Source organism: Silurus meridionalis, chromosome 24 (genome assembly GCF_014805685.1).
Source record: "Silurus meridionalis isolate SWU-2019-XX chromosome 24, ASM1480568v1, whole genome shotgun sequence".
Lineage (NCBI taxonomy): Eukaryota > Metazoa > Chordata > Actinopteri > Siluriformes > Siluridae > Silurus > Silurus meridionalis.
The window spans coordinates 4660513-4675964 of NC_060907.1; the positions used below are offsets into that span (position 1 = coordinate 4660513).

The 15452-nt window shown below is 38.0% G+C and overlaps 1 long non-coding RNA gene across 1 annotated transcript; it reads right to left on the bottom strand.

Annotated features, from left to right (window-relative positions):
- Positions 1 to 157: 157 nt before the first annotated feature.
- On the bottom strand, positions 158 to 2764 carry LOC124378470. The gene is made up of 8 exons (XR_006924229.1): positions 2753 to 2764; positions 2598 to 2615; positions 2132 to 2149; positions 1733 to 1753; positions 968 to 988; positions 754 to 774; positions 508 to 525; positions 158 to 168 (listed from the first exon to the last, which is right to left on the bottom strand). It is a non-coding gene; the product is annotated as an uncharacterized LOC124378470 (long non-coding RNA).
- Positions 2765 to 15452: the final 12688 nt, after the last annotated feature.

Sequence of the window (15452 nt, forward strand, 5' to 3'; positions counted from 1 at the left end):
TCAAATCTGAAATAAAAACACAATAAATGTTGTAAGATTTTAAGAGAAGTTCAAATTATTATATCTACTGTCATTATAAAGTGTGTGTGTCTTTGAGACTGAGTGTGTGTATGTGTGATTGAGTGCATACGTGTTTCTGTGTATTACCTCTGTTTAACTGCTGCATTACTGAAATAAAAACAATAAATGTTATAAAATTTTAAAAGAAGTTCAAATTATTACATCTACTGTCACTATATGTGTGAAACAGTGAAACGTGTGTATCAGTGATTGTCTGTATGTGTGTGTGAGTGTATGAATGTGTCTTTTACAGTGAGCGAGTGTATGTGTGTTTGAGTGTCTGTTTGTGTGTATTACCTGTGTGTGAGTGTGTGTCAGCAGGTGTGTGTGTGTGTTTGTGTGTGAGTGAGTGTATCAGTGAGTGTCTGTATATGTGTGTGAGTGAGTGTGTGCGTGTGTGAATGAGTCTTTGAGAGTGAGTGTGTAAGTGTTTGTGTGTATTACCACCTTTTAACTGCCTCCTTTCTGAAATAATAACAAAATAAATTTTAAAGTTTTTGTAAGTGCTTGTGTGTATTACAAGTGTGTGACAGTGTGTGTGTGTGAGTGTGTGTTAGCAGGTGTGTGTGTTTGTGTGTGAGTGTATCAGTGAGTGTCTGTATGTGTGTATGAGTGGGTGCGTGTGTGACTGTGTCTTAGAGAGTGAGCGTGTCTGTATGTGTAATTGAATGTGTAAGTGTTTGTGTGTATTACCATCATCTACCCTCCTCAACTCTTTAAAAAAAAAGCACAATAAATGTTATAAAATTTAAAAAGATGTTTAGATTATTATATCTACTGTCATTATAATGTGTATGTTTCTTTGAGACTGAGTGTGTGTATGTTTATTTGAGTGTGTAAGTGTTTGAAAGTGAGAGTGAGTTTGTGTGTATGTGTGTTTGATTAAGAAAGTGTTTGTGTCTCTTACCATCATTTTCCATCCTCAACACTAAAATAAAAACACAATAAATGTAAAAATAAGTAAAAATAAGTAAAAAATTATTACATCATTATAATGTGTGTGTTTGTGTCAATAGTTGTGTGTCAAACTTTGAGTCTGATCCTGTGTGTATGTGTGTTAGAATGTGTAAGTGTTTGTGTGTATTACCAGTGTGTGTGTGTGTGTGTGTGTGTGTGTGAGTGTCTGTAAGATTGAGTGTCTTTGAGACTGAGTGTGTATGTATGTTTGAGTGTGTAAGTGTTTGTATGTTTTAATGTAAATTTCTTGCCTCAACGCTGAAATAAAAACAATAAATTTAATACAATTTAAAATAAGTTACTATTATTATGTATTAATGTATACTATTAATTATGTGTGTGTGTGTGTGTGTGTATGTGAGATTGAGAGTGTCCTTGAAAGTGAGTTTGTGTATATGTGTTCGATTAAGAAAGTGTTTGTGTGTATTAACATTATTTTCCCCCCTCAACACTGAAATAAACACACATTAAATCTTATAAAGTTTTAGAAGAAGTTTAAATTATTATATCTACTGTCATTATATGTGTGTGTGTGTGTGTGTGTGTGTGTGTGTGTCTGTAGGTGTGTGTATTTGTGTGTGTGAGTGAGTGTATCAGTGAGTGTCTGTACGTGTGTGTGTGTGTGTGAGGGTGTGCATGTGTGAATGTGTCATTGATAGTGAGCGTGTGTATGTGTGTTTGAGTGTTTAAGTGTGTAAGTGGTTGTGTGTATTACCATATTTTAACCGCCTCAGCTCTGAAATAAAAACAAAAGTAATGTTATAATATTTTAATAGAAGTTTAAATTATATCTACTGTCATTATAATGTGTGTGTCTTTAGGACTGAGTGTGTGTGTGTGCGTGTGTGTGTGTGTTTAAGTGTGTAAGTGTGTGTGTGCGTTTATTTCCCAGGTGTATTATTGGGTGTATTACCTCTGTGTGTGTCAGTAGGTGTGTGTGTGTGTGTGTGCGCGCGTGTGTTTGTCTGTGTGAGTGACTGTATCAGTGAGTGTCTGTAGGTGCTTGTGCATGTGTGAATGTGTCTTTCAAAATGAGTGTGTGTGTGTGTGTGTGTGTGTGTGTGTGTGTGTGTGTGTGTGTGTGTGTGTGTGTGTGTGGAAGTGTTTGTATTACCTTTTGCCTGCCAAACGGCTGAAATAAAAACACAACAAATGTGAGAAAAGTTACAATTATTATATTTACTGTCATTATAATGTGTGTCTGTGTCAGTCGATTTGTGCGTGTGTGTGTTTGTGTGTAGGTGTGCGATTAATTGTGTCAGTGATGGTCTGTATGAGTGTGTGTAAGTGAGTGTGTGCATGTGTGAGTGAGAGTCTGAATGTGTGTTAGTGTGTCTTGAGAGGAGCATGTGTATGTATGTGTGTTTAAGTGTGTAGGTGTTTGTGTGTATTACCAGTCTGGGGTACTGTGTAAGTGTGTGGGTTTGTGTGTTTCTGTGAGATTGAGTGTGTCTGTGAGAAAGTGTGTGAGTGTGTGTGTGTGTGTGTGTGTGTGTGTGTGTGTGTGTGTGTGTGTGTATCAGTGAGTGCATGTGTGTGTGTTTGAGTGTGTAAGTGCGTAAGGGTTTGTGTACTACTACCGTTTAACTGCCTCAACTCTGAAATAAAAGCACAATAAATGTTATAAAGATTTTTAAAAAGTTAAAATTTTTGTATCTACTGTCATTATAAATTGTGTGTGTTTTTGAGACTGAGTGTGTGTATGTGTGAGTGAGTGTGTGTTTGTGTGTATTACTTCTGACTATCTGCTCCATTTCTGAAATAAAAACAATAAAATTGTACTAAATTTTAAAAGAAGTTCGAATTATTATATCTACTGTCATTATATGTGTGCGTGTGTGTTTCTGTGTGTCAGTAAGTGTGTGGGGTTTGTGTGTGTATTAGTGAGTGTGTGTGTGTGTGTGTGTGTCTTGAGAGTGTAAGTGTGTGTAAGTGTGTAAGTGTTTGTGTGTATTACCACCTTCTAACTGGCTCATCTCTGAAAAAAAAAACACAAAAAATGTTATCAAGTATTAAAAGAAGTCAAAATTAATATATCTACTGTTATTATTATTATTATTATTATTATTATATATGTGTGTGTGTGTGTGTGTGTCAATGGGTGTGTGTATTTTGTGTGTGAGTAAGTGTGTAAGTGTGTAAGTGTGTGTGTGTCTGTGAGTTAGTGTGCGTGTGTGAGTGTATGTTTGAGTGAGCATGTGTATGTGTGTTTGAGTGTGTAAGTGTTTGGATTACCATCGGCTATCCTCCTAAACTCTGAAATAAAAACACAATAAATGTTATAAAGTTTAAAAAGAAGTTAAAACTATTATATCCACTGTCATTATAATGTATGTGTTTGAGTGTGTAATAACCCCAGGTGCGTTATTGGGTGTATTACCTCTGTGTGGGTCAGTAGATGTGTGTGTGTTTGTGTGTGTGAGTGTATCAGTGAGTGTCTGTATGTGTGTGTGAGTGATTGTGTGCATGTGAATGTGTCTTTAAAAGTGAGCATGTGTGTATGTGTGTAAGTGTGTAAGTGTTCGTGTGTATTACCACCTTTTATCTGCGTCATCTCTAAAATAAAAACACAATTGTTATAAAGTTTTAAAAGAAGTTAAAAGTATTATATCTACTGTCATTATATGAGTGTGCGATTGTGTGTCTGTCAGTAGGTGTGTGTATTTGTGTTTATATGCGTGGGTGAGAGAGTGAGTGTGTGTGTGTATGTGTGTATGAGTGAGTGTGTCAGTGAGGGTCTGTATGTGTGTGTAAATGTGTCATTAAGAGTGAGCATGTCTATATGTGGGATTGAGTGTATTTATGTGTATTACCAGTGTGTGACTGTGTGTGTCAGCATGTGTGTGTGTGTGTGTGTTTGTGTGTGTGAGTGAGTGTGTCAGTGAGGTCTGTATGTGTGTGTAAATGTGTCATTAAGAGTGAGCATGTCTATATGTGGGATTGAGTGTATTTGTGTGTATTACCATCGTCTACCCTCCTCAACTTTAAAATAGGGTGCATGTGAGTGTGTGTGGGTTTGTGTGTGTGTCTGTGAGTTTGACTGTGAGGGTGTGTGTATGTATGTAAAAGTGTGTTGGTGTATCAGTAAGTGTCTGTATGTGTGTGAGAGTGAGTGTGTGCATGTGTTAATGTGTGTTTGAGTGTGTAAGTGTTTGTGTGTATTACCACCGTTCAACTGATTCAACTCTGAAATAAAAACACAATTAATGTTATTCAATTTGAAAAGTACAAATTATTATATTTACTGTCAGTATAATTTGTGTGTTTTTGAGACTGTGAGTTTGTGTGTGTGTGTGTGAGTGAGTGTATCAGTGAGTGTCTGTATGTGTGTGCGCGTGTGTGAATGTGTCTGAGAGTAAGCGTGTGTATGTTTGTCTAAGTCTGTAAGTGTTTGTGTGTATTACCACCTTTTAACTGCCTCATCTCTGAAATAGAAACACAAATGTTATAAAGTTTTAAAAGAAGTTAAAAGTATTATATATACTGTCATTATATGTGTGGGCGTGTCAGTGTGTGTGTGTGTGTGTGTGTCTGTCAGTGGGTGTGTGTATTTGTGTGTGTGAGTGTATCAGTGAGTGTCTCTGTGTGTGGGTGTGTGTGAGTGTGTCTTTGAGAGTGAGCATGTGTGTATGAGTGTGTAAGTGTCTAATTGTTTGTGTATATTACCAGTGTGTGACTGTGTGTGTCAGTAGGTGTGTGTGTGTGTGTGTGTGTGTGTGTGTGTGTGTGTGTGTGTGCGAATAAGTGTATCAGTGAGTGTCTATGTGTGTGATTGTGTGCGGTTACGAGTGTGTCTTTGAGAGTGAGCATGTGTGTAAGTGTTTGTGTGTATTACCAGTATGTGACTGTGTGTGTGTGTGTGTGCACGTGTGTGAGTGAGTGAGTGTCTGTGTGTGTGTGTGTGTGTGTGTGTGACTGTCTTGGAGAGTGAGCGTGTCTGTATGTGTGATTGAGTGTGTAAGTGTTTGTGTGTATTACCATCGTCTACCCTCCTCAACTCTGCAATAAAAACACAGTAAATGTTATAAAATTTGAAAAGAAGTTAAAATTATTATATCTACTGTCATTATAATGTGTGTGTCTTTGAGACTGAGTGTGTGTACGTGTGTTTGAGTGTGTAAGTGTTTGCATGTATTACCCCGTGTGTAATATTTGGTATTACCCCGGGTGTAATATTTGGTGTATTACCTCTGTGTGTGTCAGTAGGTGTGTGTGTGTGTGTGTGTGTGTGTGTGTGTGTGCACATGTGTGTGTGTATTATTAAGTGTAAGTCAATCATAATGATAAGTATAACAGCACATGACAACAAACACATACAATAACAGACAAAGGAGTGAGTGTGAGTGAGGAGCTTTTGTAGGCTAAGTGATAATGAGCTCCAGGTGTGCGTGATTAAGCTGGGCGCTCCAGAGAGAGCGGACGCATGAGAGCCACCAAAGGGGGCGTGGCAGTGTCTGAATGTGTGTGTGTGTGTGTGTGTGTGTGTGTGTGAGAGAGTATGGAAGTGTTTGTGTGTATTACCATTCTCCAGCCACCGTACTGAAATAAAAACACAATAAATGTTGTAAAATTTGAAAAGAAATTCCAAGTATTATATCTACTGTCATTATAATGTGTGTCTGTGTCAGTAGATGTTTGTGTATGTGTGTGTCCATAGATGCGAAGTGTGTGTTTGTGAATAAGTGTGTCAGTGAATGTCTATGTGTGTGTGTGTGCGTGTGCGTGCGTGTGTGAATGTGGCTTTTAGAGTGAGCATGTGTGAATGTGTGTTTGAGTGTGTTTGTGTGTATTACCAGTGTCAGAGTCTGTAAGTTTGTGTCTGTGTTTGTCAGCACGTGTGTGTATGTGTGTGTGTGTGTGTAAGAGTGTTTGTGTGTGAGTGAATGTATCAGTTAGTGTCTGTATGTGTGTGAGTGAGTGTGTGCGTGTGTGTATGCGTGTTTGAGTGTGTAAGTGTTTGTGTATTACCACCTTTGAAATGCCCCACCTCTAAAATAAAAACACAAATGTTATTAAGTTTTAAAAGAAGTTAAAAGTATTATATCTACACATTTTATGTTTGTGTATCTGTGTCAATAGGTGTGTGTATTTGTGTGTTTGTTTATCAGTGAGTGTCTGTATGTGTGTGAGTGAGTGAGTGCGTGTTTGAATGTGTCTTTGAGAGTGTGTGTATGTGTGTTTGAGTGTAAGTGTTTGTGTGTATTACCAGTGTGTGACTGTGTGTAAGTGTGTCAGCAGGTGTGTTTGTGTGTGTGTGTGTGTGTGTGTGTATGAGTAAGTGTATCAGTAAGTGTCTGTATGTGTGTGAGTGAGTGTGCGTGTTTGAATGTGTCATTGAGTGAGCATGTCTGTATATGTGATTTGTGTACTTTGAAATAGGGTGTAAGTGTGTGTGGGTTTGTGTGTGGGTTTGTTAGAGTGAGTGTGTCTGTGAGAAAGTGTGTGAGGTGTGTATATGTATGTGGTTGTGTTTGTGTGTGAGTGTGTGTATCTGAGAGTGAGTGTAAGGGTGTGTATATATGTGTGGGTGTGTGAGTGTGTCTTGTGAGTGAGCGTGTGTGTCTGAGAGATTGTGTGTGTGTGTGTGTGTGTGTGTGTGTGTGTGTGTGTATTTGTGTGACTCCAAAATTTGTGTTTGTATTACCATTCGCCGACCACCTTTCTGAAATTAAAACACAATAAATGTTGTAAAATTTTAAAAGAAGTTACAATTATTATATCTTTTGCCATTACCACATGTGTCTTTGTCAGTGATTGTCTGTATGAGTGTGTGAGTGAGTGTGTGCATGTGTGAATGAGTGTCTCTATTTGTGTGTGTCAGAGAGCGAAAGAACGAGTGGCGGAAGCCGGAGTATAGCTTGCTCGGGTTTAATAACGAGAGTGAGAGAGAGCGAGATACACGTCCTCGTCGGAGGAGCTCGGGAGCGAGACATCGCTTCGGGGTAAAAGCACAGCCACGGAGAGAGTGTAGAGGACGGAAGGAAAGGAACGCATAATGATAAGTATAACAGCACATGACAACAAACACATACAATAACAGACAAAGGAGTGAGTGTGAGTGAGGAGCTTTTGTAGGAGCGGGGCTAAGTGATAATGAGCTCCAGGTGTGCGTGATTAAGCTGGGAGCTCCAGAGAGAGCGGAGGCATGAGAGCCACCGAAGGGGGCGTGGCAGTGTCTGAATGTGTGTGAGTCTGTGTGTGTGAGTGTGTGCATGAATGTGTCTTAGAGGGAGCATGTGTGTGTATGTGTGTAAGTGTTTGTGTGTGTCTGTGAGAGTGAGTGTGTCTGTGAGAGAGTGTGTGGGGGTGTATCTGAGTGAGTGTCTGTGTGTGGTTGTGTGTCTGTCTGTGTTGCTGTGTTGGTGTGTTGGTGTGTGTGTATGTGAGTGTGAGTGGATGAGTGTCTGTGTGTTATGTTTCCACCATAAATGTAAAAAAAGGATAATTTAAAATTATTATATCTAATGTCATTATAATGCTAAAAAAACTTTTTTAAAAACAATTTATTTAATACAATTTAAAAATAAGTTACTATTATAATTATATGTGTGTGTTTACCTGAGATTGAGTGTCTTTAAAAGTGAGAGTGAGTTTGTGTGTATGTGGTTTTGATTATGAAAGTGTTTGTGTGTATTACAATCATTTCCTTTCATTAACACTGAAATGAAAACACAATAAATGTTATGAAGTTTAAAAAGAAGTCCAAATTATTATATCTACTGTCATTATAAAGTGTGTGTGTATTTGAGACTGAGTGTGTGTATGTGTGATTGATTGTGTAAGTGTTTGTGTATATTACCAATTGGTTCCGAATTCATGTCTGAAATAAAACGCAATAAATGTTAAAAATTTGAAAAGAAAGTCAAATTATTATATCTACTGTCATTATATGTGTGTGTCTGTGTGTGTCAGAAGATGTGTGTGTGTGTGTAAGTGTGTAAGTGTCTGTCTGTGTATGTGAGATTGAGTGTGTCTTTGAGAGTGAGTGTGTGTATGGGTGTTTGAGTGTGTAAGTGTTTGTGTGTATTACCTCTGATAAGCTGCTTCCATTCTGAAATAAAAACACATTCAAATTTTAAAAAAAGTTAAAATAAGTTAAAAGTTAAAAAATAAGTATGTGTCTGTGTGTGTCAGTAGGTGTGTTTGTGTGTGTGTGTGTGTGTGTCTGGATCAGTGAGTGTCTGTAAGTGTGTGTGAGTGGGTGTGTGCTTGTTAATGTGTGTGTGTAACTGTTTGTGTGTATTACCAGTGTGTGACTGTGTGTGTCCGTCAGTAGGTGTGTGAGTGTTCGTGTGTGAGTGAGTGTATCATTGAGTTTCTGTATGTGTGAGTGTGTGTGCATGTGTAAATGTGTCTTTGAGTGAGCATCTGTGTATGTGTGAGTGTTGAAGTGTGTAAATGTTTGTGTGTATTCCCACCGTTTGACTCTTTCATTTCTGAAATAGAAACACAATAATTGTTATAAAGTTTTAAAAGAAGTTCAAATTATTATATCTACTGTCATTATATGTGTGCATGTGAGTGTTTGTCTGTAAGAGTGTGTGTGTGTGCATGAGTGAGTCAGTGTCTGTGTGTGTATATGTGTGTATATGTGGTGAGTGAGTGAGTGTATGTGTGTTGTGTTTCAATTCTGAAATTAAAACACAATAAATGTAAAAGTTGAAAATAATTATATTTATAGTTACAATTATTATATCTACTCTGTGTGTAAGTAAGTGAGTGTCTGTGTGTATGTAAGATAAAGTGTGTCTTTGAGACTGAGTGTGTGTATGTGTGTTTGAGTGTGTAAGTGTATAAGTGTTTGTATATATTAATGTCAATTTCTTGTCGCAATGCTTAAATAAAAACAATTTAATAGAATTTGGAAAATAAGTTTTTATTGCAATTATATGTGTGTGTGTGTGTGTGTGTGTGTGTGTGTGTGTGTGTGTGTGTGTGTGTGTGCGTGTGTGTGTGTGTGAGATTGAGTGTGTCTTTGAAAATGAGAGTAAGTTTGTGTGTATGTGTGTTTGATTATGAAAGTGTTTGTGTGTTTTACCATTGATGTCCTTCTTCAACACTGAAATAAAAACACAATAAATATTATAAAAATAAGTTAAAATTATTTTATCTACTGTCATTATATGTGTGTGCATGTGAGTGTGTGTGTCTGTAAGAGTGTGTGTATGCATGAGTGAGTCAGTGTCTGTGTGTGTGTGTGTGTGTGTGTGTGTGTGTGTGTGTGTATATGTGTGTGTATGTGAGTGAGTCAGTGTCTGTGTGTGTGTGTGTGTGTGTGTGTGTGTAAATATGTGTGTATGTGAGTGAGTGAGTGTATGTGTGTTGTGTTTCAATTCTTAAATTAAAACACAATAAATGTAAAAGTTGAAAATAATTATATTTATAGTTACAATTATTATATCTACTGTGTGTGTAAGTGAGTGTCTGTGTGTATGTAAGATAAAGTGTGTCTTTGAGACTGAGTGTGTGTATGTGTGTTTGAGTGTGTAAGTGTATAAGTGTTTGTATATATTAATGTCAATTTCTTGTCGCAATGCTTAAATAAAAACAATTTAATAGAATTTGGAAAATAAGTTTTTATTGCAATTATATGTGTGTGTGTGTGTGTGTGTGTGTGTGTGTGTGTGTGTGTGTGTGTGTGTGTGCGTGTGTGTGTGTGTGAGATTGAGTGTGTCTTTGAAAATGAGAGTAAGTTTGTGTGTATGTGTGTTTGATTATGAAAGTGTTTGTGTTTTACCATTGATGTCCTTCTTCAACACTGAAATAAAAACACAATAAATGTTATAAAAATAAGTTAAAATTATTTTATCTACTGTCATTATATGTGTGTGCATGTGAGTGTGTGTGTCTGTAAGAGTGTGTGTATGCATGAGTGAGTCAGTGTCTGTGTGTGTGTGTGTGTGTGTGTGTGTGTGTGTGTGTATATGTGTGTGTATGTGAGTGAGTCAGTGTCTGTGTGTGTGTGTGTGTGTGTGTGTGTAAATATGTGTGTATGTGAGTGAGTGAGTGTATGTGTGTTGTGTTTCAATTCTTAAATTAAAACACAATAAATGTAAAAGTTGAAAATAATTATATTTATAGTTACAATTATTATATCTACTGTGTGTGTAAGTGAGTGTCGGTGTGTATGTAAGATTAAGTGTGTCTTTGAGACCGAGTGTGTGTATGTGTGTTTGAGTGTGTAAGTGTATAAGTGTTTGTATATATTAATGTCAATTTCTTGTCCCAATGCTTAAATAAAAACAATTTAAAAGAATTTGGAGAAGTTTTTATTGCAATTGTGTGTGTGTGTGTGTGTGTGTGTGTGTGTGTGTGTGTGTGTGTGTGAGATTGAGTGTGTCTTTGAAAATGAGAGTAAGTTTGTCTGTATGTGTGTTTGATTATGAAAGTGTTTGTGTGTTTTACCATTGATGTCCTTCTTCAACACTGAAATAAAAACACAACAAATGTTATAAAAAAGAAGTTAAAATTATTTTATCTACTGTCATTAGATCTGTGTGCGTGTGAGTGTGTGCGTCTGTGTGTCAGTAGTTGTGTGCATTTGTGTTTGTGAGTGAGTGTATCAGTGAGTGTGTGTGTGTGTGTGTGTGTGTGTGTGTGTGTGTGTGTGTGTGTGTGTAAATGTGTCTTTGAGAGTGAGTGTGTGTGTATTTGTGTTTGAGTGTGTAAGTGTTATGTATTACCAGTGTGTGTGTGTGTGTGTGTGTGTGTGTGTGTGAGTGAGTGAGTGAGTGTATCAGTGAGCGTCTGTATGTGTGTGAGTGTGTAAATGTGTGTGTAAATGTGTCTTTCAGAGTGGCGTGTCTGTATGTGTGATTGAGTGTGTAAGTGTGTGTTTTTGTGTATTACCATAGTCTACACGCCAGATCTCTGAAATAAAAACACAATGAATATAACATTTTAAAATAAGTTAAAATTATTATATTAACTGTCATTATAATGTGTATAATGTGTGTTTGAGTGTGTAAGTGTTTGCGTGTATTCGCGGGTCTATTAATAGGTGTATTACCTCTGTGTGTGTGTGTCAGTAGGTGTGTGAGTGAGTGTATGTGTTTTGAGAGTGAGCATGTGTGTATGTGTGTTTGAGTGTGTAAATGTGTGAGAGTGTTTGTGTGTATTACCATTCTTTAACTGCCTTCTCTCTGAAATTAAAATATAATAAATGTTATAATTTTTTAAAGAAGTTAAAATTATTACATTTACTGTCATTATACGTTGGTGCTTGTGAGTGTGTGTTTCTGTGTGTGTCAGTATATGTGTATTTGTGTGTGTGTGAGTGAGTGTACCAGTGAGTGTCTGTGTGTGTGTGTGTGTGTGTGTGTCTGTGTGTGAATGTGTCTTTGAGAGTTTAAGTGTGGAAGTGTTTGTGTGGATTACCATTCTGTAACCGCCTCATCTCTGAAATTAAACCACAATAAATGTTATAATTTTTAAAGAAGTTAAAATTATTATATTTACTGTCATTATATGTGTGCTTGTGAGTGTGTCTGTGTGTGTCTGTAGGTGTGTATTTGTGTGTGAGTGAGTGTATCAGTGAGTGTCTGTATGTTTGTGTGCGTGTAAGTGTGTGTGTGTGTGTGTGTGTGTGTGTGTGTGTGTGTGTGTGTCTTTAAAAGTGAGCTTGTATGTGTGTTTGAGTGTAGAAGTGTTTGTGTATTACCTTTCGCCTGCCGCCAGCCTGAAATAAAAACACAATAAATGTTGTAAAATTTGAAAATAAGTTACAATTATTATATCTACTGTCATTATAATGTGTGTCTGTGTCAGTGTAAGTGTTTGTATGTATTACCAGTGTGTGTCTGTGTAAGGGTGTGTGTATGTGAGTGTCTGTGGGTTCGTGTGTGTGTCTGTGAGAGTAAGTGTGTCTGTGAGAAAGTGTGTGAGGGTGTGTGTATGTATGTTACTGTGTGGGTGTGTGTATGTGAGAGTGAGTGTATGGGTGTGTGTGAGTTTGTGTGAGTGGGTGAGCGTCTGTATGTGTGTGTGTGTGTGTGTGTGTGTGTGTGTGTGTGTTTTGTGAGTGAGCATGTGTGTGTGTGAGTGTATCAGTGAGTGTCTGTATGTGTGTGTGTGTGTGTGTATGTATGTGTGATTAAGTGTCTGTGTGTGTGAGTGTGTGTATGTGAGTGATTGAGTGTCCGTGTGTATGTGAGATTGAGTGTGTCTTTGAGACTGACTGTGTGTATGTGTGTTTAAGTGCACACACTTACACACATTTAAAATAAATTACTATTGTCATTAATATATGTTTGAGTGTGTAAGTGTGTAAGTGTTTGTATGTATAAATGTCAATTAATCGCCTCAACGCTGAAATAGAAACACAATAAATGTCATAAAGTTTAAAAAGAAGTTCAAATGTTTATAACTACTGTCATTATAAAGTGTGTCTTTGAGACTGATTGTGTGTATCTGTGATTGAGTGCATAAGTGTTTATTACCTCTTACTACCTGCTTCACTGTTGAAATAAAAACACAATAAATGTTATGAAATTTGAAAAGAAGTTCAAATTATTATATCTACTGTCATTATATGTGTGTGTGTGTCTGTGTTTAGTAGATGTGTGTGTTTGTGTGTGTATCAGTGAGTGTCTGTATGTGTGTGTGTTTGAGTGTGTGTGTGTGTGTGTGTGTGTGTGTGTGTGTGTGTGTGTGTGTGTGCGTGTGTGAAAGTGTCCTTAAGAGTGAGCATGTGTATGTGTGATTAAGTGTGTAAGTGTTTGTGTGTATTACCTTGACTACCGGCTTCACTGTTGAAATAAAACCCAATAAATGTTATAAAATTTGAAAAGAAGTTCAAATTATTATATTTACTGTCATTATATGTGTGTGTGTGTGTATGTATGTGTGTGAGTGAGTGTATCAGTGAGTGTCTGTATGTGTGTGTGTGTGTGCGTGTGTGAAAGTGTCCTTAAGAGTGAGCATGTGTGTGTGATTAAGTGTGTAAGTGTTTGTGTGTATTACCTTTGACTACCGGCTTCACTGTTGAAATAAAACCAATAAATGTTATAAAATTTGAAAAGAAGTTCAAATTATTATATTTACTGTCATTATGTGTGCGTTTGTACATGTCTGTGAATCAGTAAGTATCTGTATTTGTGTGTGTGAGTGTGTGAATGTGTCTTTGAGAGTGAGCGTGTGTGTATGTGTGATTGAGTGTGTAAGTGTTTGTGTGTATTACCTCTGACTACCTGCTTTACTGCTGAAATAAAAACATAATGGTATAAAATTAGAAAAGGAGTTCAAATTATCATATCTACTCTCATTATATGTGTGCGTGTGTTTGTTTGTGTGTGTGTGTGTGTGTGTGTGTGTGTGTATCAGTGAGTGTATGTATGTGTGTGAGTGAGTTTGTGTGTGTATGAATAAGTGTCAGTGAGTGTCTATGTGTGTGTTTGTGTGTACTTGTGTGAATGTGTCTTTAAAAGTGAGTATGTGTTTTGTGTCTTACTGTAAGAAAGGATTCCCATTCAATTGTATTTCCACGCTTCAACACTCGAGGCAGACATACAGTCTATCAAACATGACAAGTTACCTACGGCATCACAATGAACCTTTCTCAATCAAAAGTATAAAAGGCCAGAACACCGAGCAGCAGTAGTCACTCAGCACTGACTATTTAGCAGTGGTCACTCAGCAGTGGCCTTTCAGCATGCATTCTGTATCATACAACCTACCAAACAGCAGCTAACAGAAGACAGCAAGAATCACCTTATATACGATCAAATCTATACCCAGTAAAGTTGAGTGTTCTGAATCTTGTACCATGTTTTTACTGACACCCTGGGGCAAGTACAATCCCCTGATCAGCGCACACCATAATGAAAATCCTTATATGGTCTTTCGAGCTAGAGAGGAAAACGTTCTAACATTTGGTCCTTCGAGCCCGGAAAAGTGTGCTTACCACAGAAGTAGGATGTCAGAACAACCCTCCAGCGAGTATCCGTGCCCCTGATGCAGAACTCAGCCCCCATCCCACCTTAAAGACTATGAGGTGCAATACCCTACACAGCATTCACATGAACAAGAAGAGGAAACACGGAGAAGGAGATTAGGCAACTTTGTGAGATAAGGCAGCCACTCTGGAGGAACTCTGACAATTTAACGTCCTTTATAAGGATATGCAGAATTTAATTCGGCTGTGGCTCCTCGGTCGCAGCGGGTCAAAAAGACCCCAGTCATATTGCCCCAAACTATCAAAAAACCACCTGCACCCACACCAGTGCCTTATACACAAGTCAAGTCCAGTCAAGAGGCTTTTATTGTCATTTGTACTATACACAGTGGTACACTAAACAATAACAAGCTACATAAAGTGCATCGAGTGCAACCTGGTGCAAACAGTGCAGACAAAAACAATGCAGACAGACAATGCAGAAAACACAACACAAGTCAAGACACAAAACCTGAGATAGCGCCGACTAGTAAACCTACTGTATACTCTGAATATACAGTACTGTGTGAGGAGAACTGTAAAAACTATACCTGGGAGTAAATATAAACGGACACAGTGTGACACAGTGTGCAAAAAGCAGCAGCAGTCAAGAGGTGCAAAGGACAGCATGTAAACAGTATAGTATAATAACAGTATAGTGTAATAAGAAACCGTCAGAGGTGCAAAAAACAGCATGTAAACAGTGTAGCACGGTAGAGTAAAAATAATAAATAAATGTTGGTGGATTGGGCTGAGATGAGTAATAAATGTGTGTCGAGTGTTAAGTCCAGGTTAAACAGTTCAGTAACACACATTAAATGAGTGTGTGTGTGTGAGAGTTCCTTTCAGTTCTGTGTATTGAGAAGCCTAATGGCTTGCGGGAAAAAGCTGTTGCACAGTCTTGTTGTGGCGGCCCAAATGCTTCGGAACCGTTTACCTGATGGCAGGAGAGTGAAAAGTGTGTGTGACGGGTGTGCGTGGTCATCCACAATGCTGTTTGCTTTGCGGATGCAGCGTGTGGTGTAAATGTGCATAACAGAGGGGAGAGAGAGGCCGATGATCTTCTCAGCTGTCCTCACTATCCATCCTTAGGGTCTTGCGATCCGAGACGGTGCAGTTCCCAAACCAGGCAGGGATGCAGCTGCTAAGGATGCTCTCGATGGTCCCTCTGTAAAACATGATCAGGATGGGGAGAGCCCACTTTCCTCAACCTTCTCAGGAAGTAGAGACTCTGCTGGGCTTTCTTGGTGATGGAGCTGGTGTTGAGTAACCAGGTGAGGTTATCCGCCAAGTGAACACCAAGGAATTTGTGTGTGCTCTCCTGAAGTCCACAACCATCTCTTTGGTTTTGTCAACGTTCAGAGTTCAGGTTGTTTGCTCCACACCAGGCAGTTAACCGTTGCACCTCCTCTGTACATGCTGACTCGTCGTTCTTGCTGATTAGACCCACCACGGTTCAGGCCCAGTAGGCTCAACTTCTCGATCAGGTGCTGAGGAAAGATTG